Source organism: Macrobrachium nipponense, chromosome 47 (assembly GCF_015104395.2).
Source record: "Macrobrachium nipponense isolate FS-2020 chromosome 47, ASM1510439v2, whole genome shotgun sequence".
Classification (NCBI taxonomy): domain Eukaryota; kingdom Metazoa; phylum Arthropoda; class Malacostraca; order Decapoda; family Palaemonidae; genus Macrobrachium; species Macrobrachium nipponense.
In genome coordinates this window covers 15,857,229-15,877,228 of record NC_087222.1, presented here as the reverse complement: position 1 = coordinate 15,877,228, position 20,000 = coordinate 15,857,229, and the positions used below count along the sequence as shown (strand labels likewise).

The 20,000-nt window shown below is 36.8% G+C and overlaps 2 long non-coding RNA genes across 5 annotated transcripts in view; both read right to left on the bottom strand.

Moving 5' to 3' along the window:
- Positions 1–17,409, bottom strand: part of LOC135204730 (uncharacterized) — a 96,186-nt gene extending 78,777 nt beyond the window's left edge. For 2 of the 4 annotated variants that reach the window (XR_010312316.1, XR_010312313.1), the window contains exon 1: positions 16,290–17,409. This is a non-coding gene — a long non-coding RNA (uncharacterized LOC135204730). The remainder of the gene's footprint in view (positions 1–16,289) is intronic. The other 2 variants (XR_010312314.1, XR_010312315.1) reach the window with 2 other exon arrangements.
- LOC135204731 (uncharacterized) overlaps positions 1–20,000 on the bottom strand; it is a 442,014-nt gene that overhangs the window by 171,783 nt on the left and 250,231 nt on the right. The gene's annotated exons all lie outside the window — the stretch shown is intronic.

Sequence of the window (20,000 nt, the reverse complement as noted above, 5' to 3'; positions counted from 1 at the left end):
ATCTCTTGGTGTTTTATATCTCCTCCTTCCATTATTCCCAGGTATTTGTATCCTGTCTCATCTATGTGTTTGATGTTGCTCCCATCTGGTAGCTTTATCCCTTCAGTTCTCGTTACTTTGCCTTTTTGTATGTTGACTAAGGCGCATTTTTCTATTCCAAACTCCATCCTGATGTCCCCAGATACAATCCTTACAGTCTGGATTAGGGTATCTATTTCCTTGATGCTCTTACCATACAGCTTGATGTCGTCCATGAACATCAGATGGTTTATTCTGTTGCCTCTTTTCTTGAGTTGGTACCCGGCATCCATCTTCTGTAGTACTTTTGTCATGGGAATCATGGCTACTACGAAGAGTAGTGGGGACAGTGAGTCGCCCTGGAAGATCCCTCTCTTGATATTAACCTTTGCTAGTCTTATTCCAGAGCTTGTAAGTATTGTATTCCAGTTGCGCATTGTATTTTTGAGGAAGCTGATGGTGTTTTCCTCTGCCCCATATATTTTCAGGCATTTTATTAGCCATGTGTGTGGTATCATGTCGAAGGCTTTCTTATAGTCTATCCATGCCATACTTAGGTTGGTTTTCCTTCTCCTACTGTTCTTCATTACCATTTTGTCTATCAGGAGCTGGTCTTTTGTGCCCCTACACTTCCTTCTGCAGCCTTTCTGTTGGTGGGGGATGGTGTTTGTCTCCTCTAGGTAGTTGTATAGCCTTTCACTGATGATACCTGTTAGTAACTTCCACATTATTGGTAGGCAGGTGATAGGCCTGTAGTTACTGGCTATATTTCCCTTACTCTTGTCTTTCTGTACTAAGGATGTTCTTCCTGTGGTCATCCATTTGGGTGCATGGTGATTTGAGATACAATGCTGGAGTTGTTCTGCTATTCGTGGGTGTAGGCCTTGAAGTTTTTGAGCCAGTATCCATGGACTTCATCGGGACCTGGGGCTTTCCAGTTTGGCATTTTCTTTAGTTGGTGTCTGACTGTGTCTGTCGTGATCTCTGTGAATCTTTGTTTTATTCTCCCTGTTTCTTCTTCCTTGACTTCCTGGAGCCATGTTGCATTTTTGTTGTGTGATACCGGATTGCTCCATATGTTTTCCCAGAGTCTCTTACTTGGTTCGGCTTCAGGAATTTCTGGGTGGTTGTCTTCCCCTCTTAGCTGGCTGTATCTTTTCTGGTTGGTTCCGAATAGTTTGTTCTGTTGGTATCCCTTATTCCTGTTCATGTATCGTTGGATCTTATGTGCTTTGGCCTTAAGCCTCTGTTTTACATCTTCTATTGTGTTGTTTAGTCCCATCTCTTGTACTTTGTATTTCTCGTTGAGTTCCTCCCTTGTTTTCTTGCTTCTTAGCCGTTTTTCTGCCATCTCTTTCAGTTTACTCAAGTCAAATCTCATCACCATTATTATTATTATTATTATTATTATTATTATTATTATTATTATTATTATTATTATTATTATTATTATTATTATTATTATTATTATTATTATTATTATTATTATTATTATTATTACTTCAGAGTCCAGTAGAAATGAAATCGAGTAGTGTAACGTACTAGACGCATTGAGCCTTGTATGTTAATATTCCGTGTGCATTTTGATAACATGATTTCCGGTCAGAAATGTAAACTATGAATGATATCAGGCCAAGAAATGGTCCGATTCTCTCCCGGTTAGGCCTAAAGTATTTGCGTCATTCCGTCTAAATATCCAGAAATAAACACCCAAAAATATTGTTATTGGTAGATACCATCAATTACTGTTCCAGGATGCTGTGAATGCACAGTATTGTCAAATAGCTAAAAGCTGGTCCCGTGGGAAACCTCAACTCTGAATAAGCATTTTCTTGACATCATCGCTACATTTAGAAAAGTTCCTTAAAATCATATTGCCCCTTGCACATAGACCTCTATTCAAATATTCTACATGGGCATCGTCCGAATTTCGAGCAGTAAGATAATATCCTAGGTACTTCATTTCCGGTACAAAATCTATACGTGCATTGTTAACAACAGTAGGTGATATATTACTTGGGCAGATCTGACCCTTAGAAATGATTATACATTTGGTCGTCTTTACATTTAAGAATAGAAGTCTGTCAGACATAAAATCACGACAAATGTTTATAAGCTGCTGCAGCCCACCTACTGGAGTAAATAAAACAATATCATCAGCGTACAACAAATGGTTTAAAATCATATTGTTTAAATAACATCCCACTTTAATTTGACTCAGCCTATGTGAGAGGTCATCCATAAATATGTAATTTTTTTTTTTCTTTGACCAATGGTTAATAAGCAGATGTGATGAGTGATGACATTCTTTGAAACGATAGATATCATCATTTTGACTCCCATGGAAACAAGCAGAGTCTTAAAATGACAGATTCAGCGTTAACTCCCACGGAGACAAAGTGAGTTCCAGAAATGTTGACACAGCACTTGGGGTGGCGCCAGGTGGAAGTCGCTGCCTCATCAAGACAGGCCACAGCTTATGTCCGTGCATGAGTGGAAGCAAGGATCTGGTTTTGGGTAGATTTTATGGGTGTGATAATGAGCTGTATATGACGCCATGCATCTGTTCCAGTGCAATGAACTGTGACGATTCAATGACGTCATATTATGGGGAGCGTCTTGTGAGAAAATTTGTGCTTGTTTACAAAGGAGCTTTTTTCCCTACATAATGGGAAGGTAAGATAACTAAGTTGGAGAAGCACCCAAGTCTGTAGAAGAGGCCTAGTATGGAGGATGGCCATATGCAGTTGTATTTTAGTTTAGTGTTATTGCTCACAGCTGCAATGGGTAAGCGTACTTTTAAGCCCTTTGTCTTTTTATACTTTAAACCCTTATTTCAGAGATATCCTTTTCCATATGAATTTTTGATTTATATCATTTTAGTTTATTTGCAATTTATTTATGTGGGGTTCCTTTTCTTTCTTTTTTTTCCAAACTGACGTTTCTCGCCCATCTGGCAACTTCAATGGGAACTTAACTGATAGTTCCGTGGAAATGGTGTGGGAGACTATGTCTTTTCTAGTTGCTTATTTTATGAGCAAACTAATGTTAGTTATTGTAGAGAAAGATGTGAACAGGTTTTGTCCAATTCCCAGGGTTATTTAGGTTTTCTGTTTGAATAACCATGGTGCATTATATGGATTTTGAATTTTAATTATTCAGTTAAACATTTGTTTCATTGAGAACTTGATTGATTTAATTAATCCTTTTATTCTAAATAAATGTATTTTTGTAGTTCACGAGTCTGATTTAGCTACCTTAGGTAATTATGTTGGGTCGGTCGGTTGGTTGAGAGAGAGAGAGAGAGAGAGAGAGAGAGAGAGAGAGAGAGAGAGAGAGAGAGAATCACTCAGTGCCTTACTACTCTAAGGACATAGCTACCAACATGCTTCGAAGAAGTAAATTTTATTTATACCCCTCCAGTCTCTGAGGAGGGGTTAACATATCCATTGAACAGGTAAGGTGAAAGTAAACTTCCCTGTCTCACTCCACATGAAGGGGAAGAGTCACTCGAAAATACATGGCCCCATTTGACAATCATTTGCTGATTTTTACACCACTCACCTAGCAGTTTAATAATATAGCACGGAACATTTCTCTCTGACAGTAGTACTTCAAATAACATCTTATGAGACACTTTATCAAAGGCTTTAGACATATCCATGAAGCAAATACAGGTGCTTTACGAACATTATACTCCTCGGTTACGTGTTTAAGAATATGAACTGGCATTTTTGTTCCATGATGGGATTTGTAAGCGAACTGGTGGTCACTTGTCAGTAAGTGCTTTTTGCATCTCTCCAATATAATCGCTTCCAAAACTTTTGAGATAACAGTGGCTAGAGCAATCGGCCTATAATTAGATATGTCACTGTGATCCGCGTTTTTATCTTTAATCAAAGGAGAGAGTATACCCAGAATAAGAGCTCTTGGTAAGTATGAATGACAGAAACAGGAAGTGACGAATAAACTTAGTAAAGTTCTAAGTACCGGATGAGCCTCAGTTAAGTGCTGAAGGGTCAGCCCGTCATGTCCAGGGCTACTGGAAGTGTTCAGAGAATTTAAAGCATTCGAAATTTCATTGACATTTGCCCCTGTAACATCTGTCTTACCTTGATTCTCTATTGGGTCTGGGACAGGATGAGTAGGGTCGTTAAACAGCTCAGAATAATGTTCTTTCCATAAATCGGCAATATTTTCATAACCACTCACATTATTTATTAAGTCTGGTAAGAATGTTTGGGGTTTTCTTTTCTTATCTATTTCTCTCCAAAACTTCTTCATCCTCCCTTGATGACTCGTAGCAATTTTATTGGATCTAATTTCCTCCTCATTTTCCCTACAAACTCTGAACATCCCTTTGAACTGAGCTTTAGAAAATTTCATTTTATCATGTACTCCCATAAGCTTAGTTAAGCTTAGTTTCCTACTTAAGTCCCATAAGCTTCGTTTCCTATTGTAGTTTCATAAGCTTTGTTAAGCTTAGTTTCCTATTGAAGTCACATAAGCTTAGTTTCCTATTGTAGTTTCATAAGCTTTGTTAAGCTTAGTTTCCTATTGAAGTCACATAAGCTTCGTTTCCTATTGTAGTCCCATAAGCTTTGTTAAGCTTAGTTTCCTATTGAAGTCACATAAGCTTAGTTTCCTATTGTAGTTTCATAAGTTTAGTTAAGCTTAGTGTCCTACTGAAGTCACATACGCTTAGTTAAGCGTAGATTCCTTTTGAAGTTACATAAGCTTAGTCAAGCTTAGTTTACTATTAAAGTCCTGTAAGCTTAGTTAAGATTAGGTTTCTATTGAAGTCTTATACGATTAGGTAAGCTTAATCTCCTATTGTAGTCCCATAAGCTTAGTTTCCTATTGTAGTCCCATAAAATTTGTTAAGTTTAGTTTCCAATTGAAGTCCCATAAGCTAAGTTAAGCTTAGTTTCCTATTGTAGTCCCATAAGCTTAGTTTCCTATTGTAGCCCCATAAGCTTAATCGTGTTTGATGTAAACTAGAAAGCTAAAGAAGGAGAAACATTGCTTCATTTAGCTGCTTTAAAAGGTCACAGAGAATTAGTGCAACTCTAGATCAGCAAAGAGGCAAAGACATCAAGGGTCGCACAGCATGAAATGTAGCTGTTAAATCTAACAACATCAGTGTAGTTCAGGAACTCACTAAAAGTGGGGCTACAAATGTTCAGAGCAATGAATGATAGTTAATATGATATCCATGTGATGTCCTTTTATAGGAAATAAGAAGTCCATTTATAGGAAATAAGGGTGACCGGACAGTTTGATACTGGACATATTGATACCGGACATTGTGATACCGGACATTTCGTTACCGGACATTTTGTGACTAGGATTTTTTACTACCGGACATTTCGATACCACTATGCGCGAAGATAAGAGTTTCTTTTGAGGGCCACACTCTTCTTATAATTGGGTGTTTATATAATTGCCACCCTTTTCTTGTAATTGGTTGTTTTAATTTTTTTTCAAACACCTGCTATTTATAGTAAACATTGATCGGAACCTAAATATTTTGAGTTTTTTTTATCACTCTCACTCTACTACCAAAGGGTCAACTACTAACACTCAGCTATCAACGATAAAAATATAGATATTCTTAATGTATCACCCATGGCTCGTCTAATTGGTTCAACAAAAAATGGAAAAAAATTAGTGGATGGTCTAAACTGTATATATGATAAACACAAAACTAATAAGGATGGTTCAAAGAAGTATTGGCAGTGCGAAAATAGGATGTGTAAAGCCCGCGTACACACCTATGTTGGTGATAGTGACAACAAAATCGTTAAGACTGTAGGTGAGCATAATCACAGTGCTACAGCAGCAGGAGTGGAATCAAAATTAGCACATCATCAAATGAAAATAATGTCTGGTTCAACACAAGATGCTCCTCGTACTATAATATGTAAAGAAACCCCTAAATCTGAATGTATGTGCTATTTCAGAATTAGCTTCAGTATCTTCGTTGAGTCGTAGTATCAGGCGTTGGAGACAAATAGAAGAAAATGTACCGCCTATACCTCAGGTACGGCATGGTTGTTATTTGATTCCTGATCAGTATTGTTACCTTGAAAATTGTTTGAAGTGGCTACAGTTTGATAGTGGACAACATGATACTGAAAGAATTTTGATATTTGCTACTGACTCGGGAATTAGTGACATCAAAAGAGCCAAAAGTTGGGCCGTGGATGGAACTTTTAAGTGTAGCCCAATTATTTATTATCAACTGTACACTACATATTCAAGACAACGGCATTAGTGTTCCGAGAATGTCCGCCTTGTTGCCAAATAAGATACAAGATACTTATGCTAGACTATTTACTAATATAAAAGAACTCTTGCATAATGTCGAATCGAACCAGCCACTGTGATGATGGATTTTGAAAAAAACAGCCATCAATAGTTTATTAGATATTTTCCCTAATTCAGATGTTTCTTGTTGCCTATTTCACCTGTCACAAAATGTTTACAAACAAGTTGTAACATTAAGTTTCAAACATCAATATCACCAAGATGATAATTTTAGTTTAAAAGTGAGATGTTTACCTGCGCTTGCTTTCCTTCCCATTGACGATGTTATTGACGGCTTCGAAGAATTAACTGATGACGACGATTTTCCACAAGAGCTTGTTGCATATTTCGAAACAAATTATATTGGAGGAGTGAGGGGTCGTGGCCAACGAAGGCGAAGAGTCGAGCCAGCTTTCCCTACTCATTTATGGAATGTTCATGTACGCATTGAAAATGGTATGCCACGCACCAATAACTATGTTGAAGGATTTCATAATGCTCTAAGAACGTCAGTGACAAATGTGCATCCTAACATTTGGTCCCTTATAACTGCTTTAAAACATGAAGAGGCTTTCATTGCAACAAGAATTGCCCATCTCAATCGTGGAGACAGTGCAACCTCAAAGAAAAAATACAAAGACGCCGATCAGCGTATAAAAAAATTGCTGGAACGGTATGACCCCTCAAATAAAATACAATATCTTCGTGGCATTGCTCATAACATTAAACTTTTTTAACTAGATAATATTGTTGCTTTGTCTTTAATCATACTTGTACTGTGTTTTACAAATGAATAAATTTTTGTCTATATATTTTTTTATTTGTACTTTTAACTCCTTACTTTTGATACATAATTTGGATTTATACTTTATATAATGGTATCGAAATGTCCGGTGTGAAAAAGCCTAGTCACAAAATGTCCGGTAACAAAATGTCCGGTATCAAAATGTCCGGTATCAAAATGTCCAGTATCAAACTGTCCTAGAACCGGAAATAAGATGCCAATTTATAGGTAATATGAGGCCCATTTATAGGAAGCATGAAGTCTGTTTGTAGTCAATATGAAGTCCATTTATAGTAAATATGATATCCATATGATGCCCATTTATAGAAAATAGATATCCATTAATAGGAAATAAATGTCCATTTATAGAAAGTATGATGTCCATTGATAGGAAACAGATGTCCCTTCATAGGAACTAAGAGGTCCATTCATGGGAAAGAACAGAAGGCAGCAAAAGGTAAGGTTACCAACAATATGCAGAAACTTCTTCTGCCTCCTGCTGCATCTGTACTGCAGGTGTCTGGGGTACGTCACACGCTGCAGGCAGCCTCCCTCGCAGCAGGTGTGATGATGCTTCTGGTGTTGGTGGTGTTGGCTGCCTCTGCACAAGGCGGCTAAGAGAGCTGCCGATCCCTCGAGAAGAAGCTGGGATCTCTCTCTCTCTCTGGTCCTTCCACAAGTTGCCTGGTGAGTAACAGGAACGTTCTGCTCTCCCTCCGGTAAGGCTATAGTTCACATGCACTAGGCATAGAATGTCTGTGAACAGATATGCAGAATTGCACGTGTACATCAGCCGGGTTTTGTGTGTTGTAAATGGTTATTGCACAAAAGCTCTCACATACGCTGATGCAATACATGACATGCTATATTTCTGTTAATGTGCTTTAATATCTGGGCCTCAGTCACTTCTGCTACCATTACTTTTGTTTGATTGTGCCTGCAATATATTTAAAGGTGCCTTGATGAGTCTCTCGAGACACTACTCATTCACATGGTCAGGGACTTTTGGCAGAGGATTCAACTGCAGACCACAAACAGTTTGCAAGTAGTACCCGAGGAGATATTACTGAGGTGCTAATGTCTCTGAATGGTTCAGAAAGAAGTCACTGCAGAACACCAAGTTTAAGTGAGTCAGTATAAAAACAGGAGCTTTCGATCTGAACGACCATACAAGAATAACACGAAGTATGTATCTGAATTCTTACTAATGTTTTTTTTCTGCTTTGTCTGCACTCCTTAACCTCAGTGTAAGTCCAGATGCGGAAGCAAGGCCTCTCTTCCTTTCGCAGACCGATCTGGATTCTGCAAAGATCCAGCCCCGGTTTCTAGTTTGTCTTTTTATTTAGAAGCCACAGACAACTACACCGAGGGACAACAGACCGGGATGAGGGACAACGTCTTTGGTAGTGAGCTGCCATTTGAAATTACTCAGTTCTTACTACACCTCAATAAAGATGTGAGGTTAAAAACTCACAAATAACGGGAAAATATAGTTAGCTGCTGGGCATCTGTCTGCCAATATAGAATATATTAGTGGCACTGAAAGAATTTTGTGAGAATGGCCCTTACAAATTACCAGCAAATTGGTCCCACAGTATGGGATACTTGATGCTTAATATCTCTCTCTCTCTCTCTCTCTCTCTCTCTCTCTCTCTCTCTCTCTCTCTCTCTCTCTCTGTGAAAATGAAATTGCAATACATATTACATTGGTGTCTTTCAGTTTTTAAGTCATAGGCTGGTATATTTCTAGTTCTTCCCAGATCTTAAAGTATTTTGGTGGGCTCCCTAAATCTTGGAACCTTCAGACAGTCCTGAGAATACGAGTCCCCTTAGGAGGTCATGAGCCTCTGTGACAACAATATACTAAGTGTGGTTTAGGAAGAATTGTTCTGGAAATGAGCAATATCAGCGATTATTTCTGTTTTTTTTTTCTTTTTGCTTGATAGGCTTGACTTATTTTTGAGTGTGAAAAATCCAGTCTTTTTACTGATGATTGATGGGACCCAAATTTAAATGCCCATGAATTCCTCCAAGACATGTCATGTATTCTCTCCTCCATTTCAATTATTTTTTAGGGATCTCCGAAGGTGTCCACAGACGATCTCCCTAAGCTTTAAGCATCTCCGCTATTTTCAGGATTGCGGCTGCTAGAAGTCGCTATTTCTGGGTGATTCCTGGGAATGGCCAGCCTCTATGGAAACAGCCCAACATCCAATATCTGGTGTCTGGAACCTGTCCCCACCTGCCCAGAAGTTGTTTCGGATGGAAGTCATCTCCAAACGTCCAGGAAGTCGACATATCAGCTGAATGTGACATTTAAAAAATAATCACAAAAACTCTTGAAGACTACTGGAACGAAGTCTTACAAAAATGCTGTGGTGATTAGAGGCAACAGACTGAGGCAAAGTGATCGTAGGTTTTAGTCTGGGTTCGAATCCCTCCCTCCTTCTCCAAAGGTGATATCAGATCCCAGATGCTTAGTTGTCATTGTGTGACAGTTTAGGCTAACGCTCTGTTGAACCCTTCAGTGCTGTTGTTGGTAGGAGGCCTGGAGCGCTCCTCCTCCACTCCAGAATAAATAAACAGCTGAACCCTCTCTCATTAGGTTTAGATGTTTTATATATTGCACATTCCTTGTCGTTTTGGTACGTGACTGGTGTTCTGGTCGAGTAGAAATAATGTCGTTATGAAGTTTTGTAGCAATACAGTGTCTTGTTCCTTTTGTGACTTATGACAACGAGGATTTTCATTTAGGACAAGGGAAATCAGTGGCTTATCTTTAATACATACACAGGACATAGTACATACGTCTGTATTGATTATACATGATATTGGTTATGAATGTATGTGCGAATAAATGAGCTGCTTCCTGCAAGCATCGTAAGGTTGCAATTATCAAAACTGCAGCTTTTGTGATGGTCTAAAGACACCATCCTACTTACGAACGAGTAAGTACAGTACGACAGAGAGTCAATACTTAAGAACGAGTAAGTACAGTACGACAGAGAGTCAATACTTATGAACGAGTAAGTACAGTACGACAGAGAGTCAATACTGTATGTTTCTTTCATCCCAAACCACAATAGTAAACTGTACGTACAGCAAGTTATGTACAGAACAGAATTTGAACTCCAGGGTCAAAGGGGAGCGCTCTGACAACAGTCTCCATTCTAATCACGTTCGTTTGGATCCGAAAGTTCGATCGGAAGTAGAGAGTGTTCGTAAATAGGGTGTTGTCTTTGTGTAGTATACATTTCATTTCTGCTGTAAGAAGACCACCAGTGCATTCTAGTGGTTTATAGAGAACTTGACATTGTTGAGCTCAGGTTGGAAGAAGAATTGGTTTATTTCGAGTAAAAAAAAAAAGATAAAATAAATAAAAATAAGACACCAAAACAAAGTACAACCATTTAATTCGTCTCTTCTTACCTGTGTGTCGCGTCTTTATGAGCCCAAGTGAGGGAACTTTGATGACAACAAGACTTTTACGAACTTTCTTAGAGGCAAACTTAATGACTGCAGCTGGTAAGATAAGAACGCTTGTAACTGACGAATGTATGAAGGGAATGATTTATAATAAGCTGGCTTTGGATTGTATTATTATTATTATTATTTTTTTTTTTGCTCTATCACAGTCCTCCAATTCGACTGGGTGGTATTTATAGTGTGGGGTTCCGGGTTGCATCCTGCCTCCTTAGGAGTCCATCACTTTTCTTACTATGTGTGCCGTTTCTAGGATCACACTCTTCTGCATGAGTCCTGGAGCTACTTCAGCGTCTAGGTTTTCTAGATTCCTTTTCAGGGATCTTGGGATCGTGCCTAGTGTTCCTATAATTATGGGTACGATTTCCACTGGCATATCCCATATCCTTCTTATTTCTATATTCAGATCTTGATACTTATCCATTTTTTCCCTCTCATTCTCTTCAACTCTGGTGTCCCATGGTATTGCGACATCAATGAGTGATACTTTCTTCTTGACTTTGTCAATCAACGTCATGTCTGGTCTATTTGCACGTATCACCCTATCTGTTCTGATACCATAGTCCCAAAGGATCTTTGCGTGATCGTTTTCTATCACTCCTTCAGGTTGGTGCTCGTACCACTTACTACTGCAAGGTAGCTGATGTTTCTTGCACAGGCTCCAGTGGAGGACTTTTGCCACTGAATCATGCCTCTTTTTGTACTGGTTCTGTGCAAGTGCCGGGTATTCGCTTGCTATGTAGTTTATGGTTTCATTTTTCGTATTGCACTTCCTACATATGGGAGAGATGTTATTTCCGTCTATCGTTCTTTGAACATATCTGGTTCTTAGGGCCTGATCTTGTGCCGCTGTTATCATTCCTTCAGTTTCCTTCTTTAGTTATTATTATTATTATTATTATTATTAGTAGTAGTAGTAGTAGTATTAGTATTAGTGTTAGTATTAGTATTAGTATTAGTATTAGTATTAGTATTATTCAGAAGATGAAGAACCCTATTCAAAAGAAACAAGAAGCCCACTAAGAGGGCCACTATGAACTTGAAATTCAAGAAGCTTCCAAAGAATGTTGTGGAGGTCATTCGAAAGGAGTAACAGAAGGTATTGAGAAATACAGAAAGTTGTTAGAAAACCAAACAAATCGACACATTAATAAAAAACTAAATAAATATCTAAGTAAAATATTAAAACACATGTTGAATTGCATCAGGGTAGTCATTCATGCATTTTACCTTCGCCCTTGAACTTCTTCAGTTCCAGCTGTACGACGTCTTCCAGGAGGCTTCTTGCAATATCAGTCCTCTAGTTTAATATTGTAAAGGCTGTTTTTGCATTAATGAAAAAATCAAAAGAAAAACTTTAGTGTTCATGGCAATGATCTTACCTAGCTTGCACATGCAGGACACACCACAGAAAGCAGGAATGGAATGCTGCAGAGTTGTGGCTTTCAGAGGAAGCGACTCGTCGCGACACAAATATATTTGTAGTGAGTGAGGCAGATGTTTTATTATCATTTTCATAAAGTGATAATTCTAAAAGAAACTAAAGTCGCTTCTTGTTCCCTGCTTAATTGTGACTAGAACAAAGTTCTTAGTATTTGCTTTAACACTGAATCTACATCTATTGGCTCACAAAAGTGGGCCTGAGAGCAGTCTTTCTCGTACTGAATAACTTCAACTCTTGTTATAAAATCAGCCTTTGCTCAGAAAGCTCGATCAAAATAAGTCATTCTTCAAATTTTATTGCAATTCTGTAATCACACTTTCGTAGTCACCACTGGGTTCTCTCTCCAGGGACCTATTTCTGTCTTATTATTATTATTATTATTATTATTATTATTATTATTATTATTATTATTATTATTATTATTATTATTATTATTATTATTATTATTATTATTATTATATATTTGTAAGATGAAACCTATTCATATGGAACAAGAAGCCCACCACAGGGGCCACTGACTTGAAATTCAAGGTTCCATAGAATACGATGGGCTTCCTCAGGAAGAAGAAGAAGAAGAAGAAGAAGAAGGATGAGGAGGGAAAGGGAAATCCAGACAGAAGAGGTACACCTCACTTACAAAACGAGAATAAATGAATTAGTAAATAATAAATGAATAAAAGGAGGCACCGAGGCTATCTGCAGGTGAGTATAATCAGTCACAGGTGAAAACTCGAACTGAATTTCATGTCAAGGATTCAAGGATGAGCTTGTGACCTTGTTTCAAAGCCAGTTTGACCCAGATCAGGGCAATGGCCCTCGCTCGTCTCAGCAGCAGCAGCGATAAGAAGCCGACACCCAGAAGTGCCAGAGGAACCAACCGGAGGCAATCACTCTTGCCACAGAGGGTCAGTGAGTGAACAGCCATGGCGACTCTGAAGGCGGTTGAGAAAAAAAGGTGTCAGGGACTGACATTAGTAACATTTCCTTTCCCTCACGGCGACCGTTTCTGTCAGCTGAGTGATCGATCGATCGATCGATCACACGGCTTTAGCTGCTGGTGCTTACACCCGGTCGCAGTCCCTCAGCTATTATTATTATTATTATTATTATTATTATGATTTGTGTTTGACGAACAATAAGACTTTTACTGTAGGATATATATATATATATATATATATATATATATATATATATATATATATATATATATATATATATATATATATATATATATATATATATATATTAGGAAAATCGTAGATAAACATTCAGGATAGTCCCAGGGGAAGACAGCAGTCTAAGAAGCATGCTTTATTTATATGTGAAACGTTTCATGTTGCTTCAACACATCATCAGTCTGCAATAATTAAAATTTACTCGATAAATTACAAGTTAAAAGTACAAATTATTACCAATAAAAAAATCAGCTAAAAATAATGTAAAACTTTAAATTAAAACAAAACATGAATAAGTAAGAAAGGCTACCTATTCAAGGTAAGGAAAAGAGTCAAGTGACCACAACAGTTCATACATGCCCAGACAACACTTAGGCCAGAGAGAGAGGAGACGAAGAAACATTTGAGTTTAAGCCTGGGGAGAGGTGCTTGATAAATAAAGACTCAAGAGTCGTTAAGTAGGCTGTTTGTTTAGTAGTGCCTATGATTGAAAAATGCTTTTTTTCCACATTAATTTTGCATTTGGATGCATGAGTCCTTATATTTGAAAATACGGGATTGGATATTCTTGACCCTGTCCTGTAACTAAGACCTAGATGGCTATAATAACGAATCTGCAACAGCCTTCGAGAGGATCCAACGTAACTACCAAGGCATCTTAGGCACTGAAATTTATATATTATGTTGGATCTCATGAAATCCTGAAGCTTGTCCTTATAACTAAAGAAACCTCCAATTTTCTTAGGGTTCATAGGAATGAGGTTTAATTTCAAAAATCCTAGTTCGTTTTCAATAATTTGTTTAACCTTGAAACGTAAATTGTCGGAGTGAATAAAGGGAATTGGTGCATACAAAGTTAATTTTGGAACATTAAAGTTCAATGTAGGTTTGGAAACAAACCTTGTTAACATTTTGTTGATAATACTAAAAACTAAATTTCTTGGGAATGAGTTTTTAGTGAAATACTCAAGTAAATATTCAATTTCATTATGAAAGGAGGCCCAATCTGAGGTATATCTAAGTGCCCTAAAAACAAGAATGGTGATTGCATTTATTTTAAAAGAATGGAAACATGAACTAAAAAAATTGGTGCCTAAACCTGTAAAGGTATTTTTCCTGAAAACAGAAGTACTAAAAACATGGTTATGTCTAATAACCTTAACATCTAAAAATGCAAGAGTGTTGTCCTTCTCTTGTTCTAAAGTAAATTTCATGTTAGGATGTATGTTATTAACATATTCCAAAAATAATTGACATTGCCAGGAATGTTTGAATAAGGTAAATGTATCATCAACATATCTTCTGTAATATGTTGGTTTAAAACTCTCCGGGCAATTATTTAAAAATTCTTCCTCCAAATGACCCATAAAAAAGTTAGCAAACAACGGGCCTAATGGGGACCCCATTGCAACTCCCCCGAACTGCAGGTAGAGTTGCTTATTAAAGATGAAAGTTGAATCTTGCACAGCAAGTTCTAAAGGGGTTTTAAAAAGCTGTCTATTAAAACCATAAAAAATTCATTATCACTAAAAACCTTATTTAGGATAATTTCAATGGTTTCAGAAACAGGTACGTTAGTGAATATAGACTCAACGTCTAGGCTAGCCATAAAAAGTTCACCATCTTGTAATAGCACTTGCTGTTGAAAATCAAAACCATTCTTTAAAGAAAATTTCGATACAGAATATTCGTTTAGAAGTTTAACCAGAAACTTTGAGATGTTATAGACAGGACTGTTGTAGGACGACATTATGGGCCTCATTGGTATACCATCCTTATGTATTTTAGGGAGTCCATATAATATGCCAAAAGAAGAACCTGTAACAAATAGTTTTTGAAATACCTCCTCATTTATAATCCCATCTTGTTTAAGTTTTCTAAGAAAACGGTTGATTTTGTCCTCTTTTTTGTAAATGTCAACAAAGTTAGGTTCACCAATAAGTTTGAATTTAGAGTTATCCGACAGAATTACATTCATTTTTTCAAGATAGTCAACCTTATTAAGAATTACTATACCTTTGCCTTTGTCAGGTTTGCATATTACTATGTTTTCAATTTACCAAGTTTCTTCAGAATTTCAGAGTCCTCTTTCCTAAAATATGGAGCCCATTTTACCTTAAGTTTCTTATATGTGTCGTGCAGTAACAAGGACAATTTCAGACTGATGATGTGTTGAAGCAACATGAAACGTTTCACATATAAATAAAGCATGCTTCTTAGACTGCTGTCTTCCTGGGACTCCTGAATGTATATATATATATATATATATATATATATATATATATATATATATATATATATGTGTGTGTGTGTGTGTGTGTGTCTGTGTGTCTGTGTGTCTGTGTGTGGGTTATTCAATCACAAGTAACACGTGGAGATTGTATATCAAGAGGTAGCAGGAAAAATGAGAAGCAGCAGGACCTAGCGCTTTTATGTATTCTTGATACGCCTCATCAGGGCACAATATATAAAATAATGAAAAACAGCTTCGAAATAACAATGGTAAACATGAAAACACACACATACAAAGTAAAATACAGTACAATCAAATAGCCTAGTCAAGAAGCAAATGGTCCACAGCCTAGAATTACACTTAAAGGACAACTACTACAAACGGAAATGGAGCTGCTATAGCAGTTAATTACATAGTTACGAAGTTGTCAACAATACATTTCGTAAGCCAGTTATATAGTTTATATTGTCCGTTGCTTATATTAAAAACACTACTGAACTACTGTTTTATTTTACTAAATTCTATAATGTTTCTTTTAATAATATCTCTACAAAATAAAATTTCCTTTGAATTTTTCCAATTAATTGCATGAATAAAATTATTCATATGTAGAAAGAGGGCACTCGATGTGCTTCCTGCACGTACACAATATTTATGTTGATTTAATCTTGATGCCAGTAGTTTGCCACTTTGACCAATATATTTTTTATCGCGATCTCTGCTTGGAATTTCGTAAATGCAACCTGTTTGTAAATGTGGAGAGACCAACAACAACGACAACAACAACAAAGTAGTTTGCAGGCTTACTCCACGAGTAAGCGAAGATAATAAGAATAAACTTACCAAGTTCAGTCGTCGACTCCTGCTATGAATGTTGAATAGCATTTAACCTCGACGTCAGCTGGCATATTTAGGCTTCAGGTGGTCAAAAAGTTCAGACCAGTCCTGTCTAAGTCTTTTAGTCTATTCCTACTTCCATATTCACACATTGACATATAGTATACTATGCATAGCGAATCTAGTGACGGTAATGTTTACAGCAAAAATGACGCTAAAACCGATTCCTTCAAACAATGATGAGATTTATCATAGAAAAGGTCGTTTTTGCGTCATATTGATTGGTAAAAAAAAAAAAATCTCCCTTTCGAAGATTACATATAGGCTATCATTTAGATATCTTAGTTATTTTTGCCCTCTCATAATAATCATCCATTTGAATGACACTCAACTTCGTCATCATTCCTGCACAAAAGCGACCTCAGATAGCATGTACTAGATTTCGCAATTATAGCATCCTCCTCCTTCTTCTCCTCCTCCTCCTCCTCCTCACCGGCTGTCAAGGCAGATTCAAACAGGCCTCTAGGTAACGAGTTAACTGGGTGGGTGACCACCCACCTACAAACCTCCAAAAACAAAATTTCTCCCCTCCCCACTCAATTAATTCCGACCAAAAGGTCTGTAGCGGATGATCTAAACATTACTAAAACATTACTTCTTGAGAGTGACGGAAATTGGTAAACTGTTTGTTGATGTAGTTAAAAAAACATCAATAAATAAATATATTCACTAATATGTGACATAAAAAGTGTGTTATTTAATGACATTTTCATTATGTACGAACAATTGATAAATTATACATAAAGCTGACGAAATAAGTGTACTACAGTATACAAGCATGATATTTTATATGCGATGGCTAAGTAAAGGAGAGAGAGAGAAAAAAGGTCCAGTGACCACCCACTATAACATTTTTAGGTTTAGCCCTGACGTGACAGATTTGGGACTGCCTGCCTGTTCACCACTCCGGAGGAGGTCAGTATTACAGGGGAACTATGGAAATCTCCTACAAGTTGCGGTAGCTGCGTATTAAGGCCAGCAAAGACCTACACGTTGAAGGAGCCGAAAATACGCACACACACTCAACAGAGTCAGCACACACCGAGTCTGTAACACCGGCCACAGGTAGACTGTCGGGGCCGACCTCTGCAGTGGCATACCGAACCCTCATAATAGTACTAATCAGCTTCTAAATATAGGTGGACTGAGAGAAGATAAGACGCAATCAAGTCAGGAAATCCTCCCAAACGTCCCACCAAATCATCATTGGAAAAGTCAGACTGACTCTCTTCAGATCAGAGACCGTGCTTCGTCAGTCACCTAAAATCTCCTCACACTTCACCCTGTTTGTTTAGTTCCATCAGTGGATATATATATATATATATATATATATATATATATATATATATATATATATATATATATATATATATAGCGTGTGTAGCACGAAGGAACACGCACTTGAGAATATCCTTGAATCAATGGTAGAAAGGTAAGTGAAAACATGGACATGGAACAAGTACTTTCGTAGTATATTTTTGAAAATGTAGAACATATCACGAAAGTACTATTTGTTCCAAGTCCCTGCTTCACTTACCTTTCTACCGTGGATTTAAGGATAAAGAATATATATATATATATATATATATATATATATATATATATATATATATATATAATATATATATATCGTATATTTACTTGTATAAGACGACCTTTAGACGAGGCCAAAAATCATGGCAAATTTTTATGAATTTATCTCATATCTGTAGTATAGGACAACTCCTAAATTACAAATCGAAATGATGTTTGGAGAAAAGTGATTATTTTCAAATTTTAATCAGTACAACTATATCAATAATAATGATAACTTAAAAGTTGTTTTGATTGTTGTATCCAATAACAGTATTACTAATATCATATCGTTACTGTATTACAGAAAATAAACATCGTCATTTACATCATTTGCATTTGATATTGTTTACATTCTCAAAATCTCGGCTGATTTGAGTATTACCGACATCTTCATTGCCTTTATTTGTTAGGAGAGAAGTAATTCGGAGATACTTTTTATCATAACGAAGTTTGGTTGAAAACATGCACATATTACTTCATTGCATAAGCATTGAGTAGGTGTGATTTCTCCAGTTCCAAACATCACTGCCGCCTGGCCGTTATTCGTTTTATTCACTCTCGGCTATAACCTACAGCTTTAATTTACTAGTATGCTTTCTTGAGATCTCCACTGCATAAGAAATGAGCAAAAATGTATTTTATGTTTACTTATTGATAATTTTAACGGAGCTCTTAATAAACGCTCGATAGTTACGGTAAATGACGTCGGCAATCAGCTGTTTTCAATTCGGTTGTTTATGCCAATACCTGTTTACAATAATCGCTTCATTTAGAAACCTAAAAACCGGAATTTTGTAGTGGAGGATGGAGGAGTATCATTAGTATTACAATGGAACTTAATTCAGAGATACATACATTCCTTTCGTAAACGAGCAAAGTTGGGTTGAACAAAGCCGAGTCTATATGTTTTTCATAAAGAAGGTAGCGGCAAAGGGAAACCATTGTTTTGTTTGCGTTTCGTCTTTAGACCTTGTCTCAAATAACCGCTAATAATGCTACAATAATGAACGATAATAATTGTACACAATCATCGTTCATATGCCTAAATTGTTTGAAACAGTCAAAATTTTGAATTACAAACAGCTTTGCGTGCTGCCTCACTTGATGTTTTCTGCGTTTATCATAAAAGTACGGAGGGAACGTGAAAATGTAGTCATAAAATCATTTTAAAAATGCTCTGAACGGCACCGAAGTTGATTTGTAGATCGACGGCCAAGTCGAAATCGACTCGCCAGAACCAGACTGGAATCCTTAATTAACATGGTGGTACATGATTGTGATTAATCTTGTGACATGTATGATAAAACTTTAATGAAAAATGAATATTACATTGTCATAAATGTTTTTACTACTGTAATTACACTACTATTGAAATTTCTTAAAGGTTACCGAGAAATAAAGGTTGCTGTCACCACAACTGCAACTCGATGTTTACATTTTCTAAGTTGGGATCGCATAGATAAAAGTTTCTTTCATTGATTTCGAATTATTCCTCAAAAAGGTGATTCGTTATGAAGATATGCCAATAATATATAGGTGAAATGGTTTTATTACCTGTATCATAAATTCATTTCATAAAGTGAATCTTTACGTATGTTGGTGGTTAGGCTATATTACGGAGGCCGAGGCTTCTTAGAATTTGATCAAGGGTTGATCTTTAGTATGGCAGTACAAACGACCCCCAATTTTTAGGGAGAAATTTTAGGATTTAAAGGTCGTCTTATACGCGGAAATATAGGGTATATATATATATATATATATATATATATATATATATATATATATATATATATATATATATATATATTATATATATATATATATACATATTATACTTACCCATATTGTGATGAGAAAGAGAGTGAGAGAGACACAAACACACACACACAGATAGGAAATGCATATCTGTGAACGTCCATTCGCGACCTCGCCCTGATGATTAGCAAAAGAGTGAATAGAATCCTGCAGAGAGAAGAAACACACTCAAAAAGGAACAGAATACTGCGGAGGAGAAAGTAGCAGCATTTGTCGACTTGGCCCTCCTCCTCCTCCTCCTCCTCCTCCTCCTCCTCCTCCTCCTCG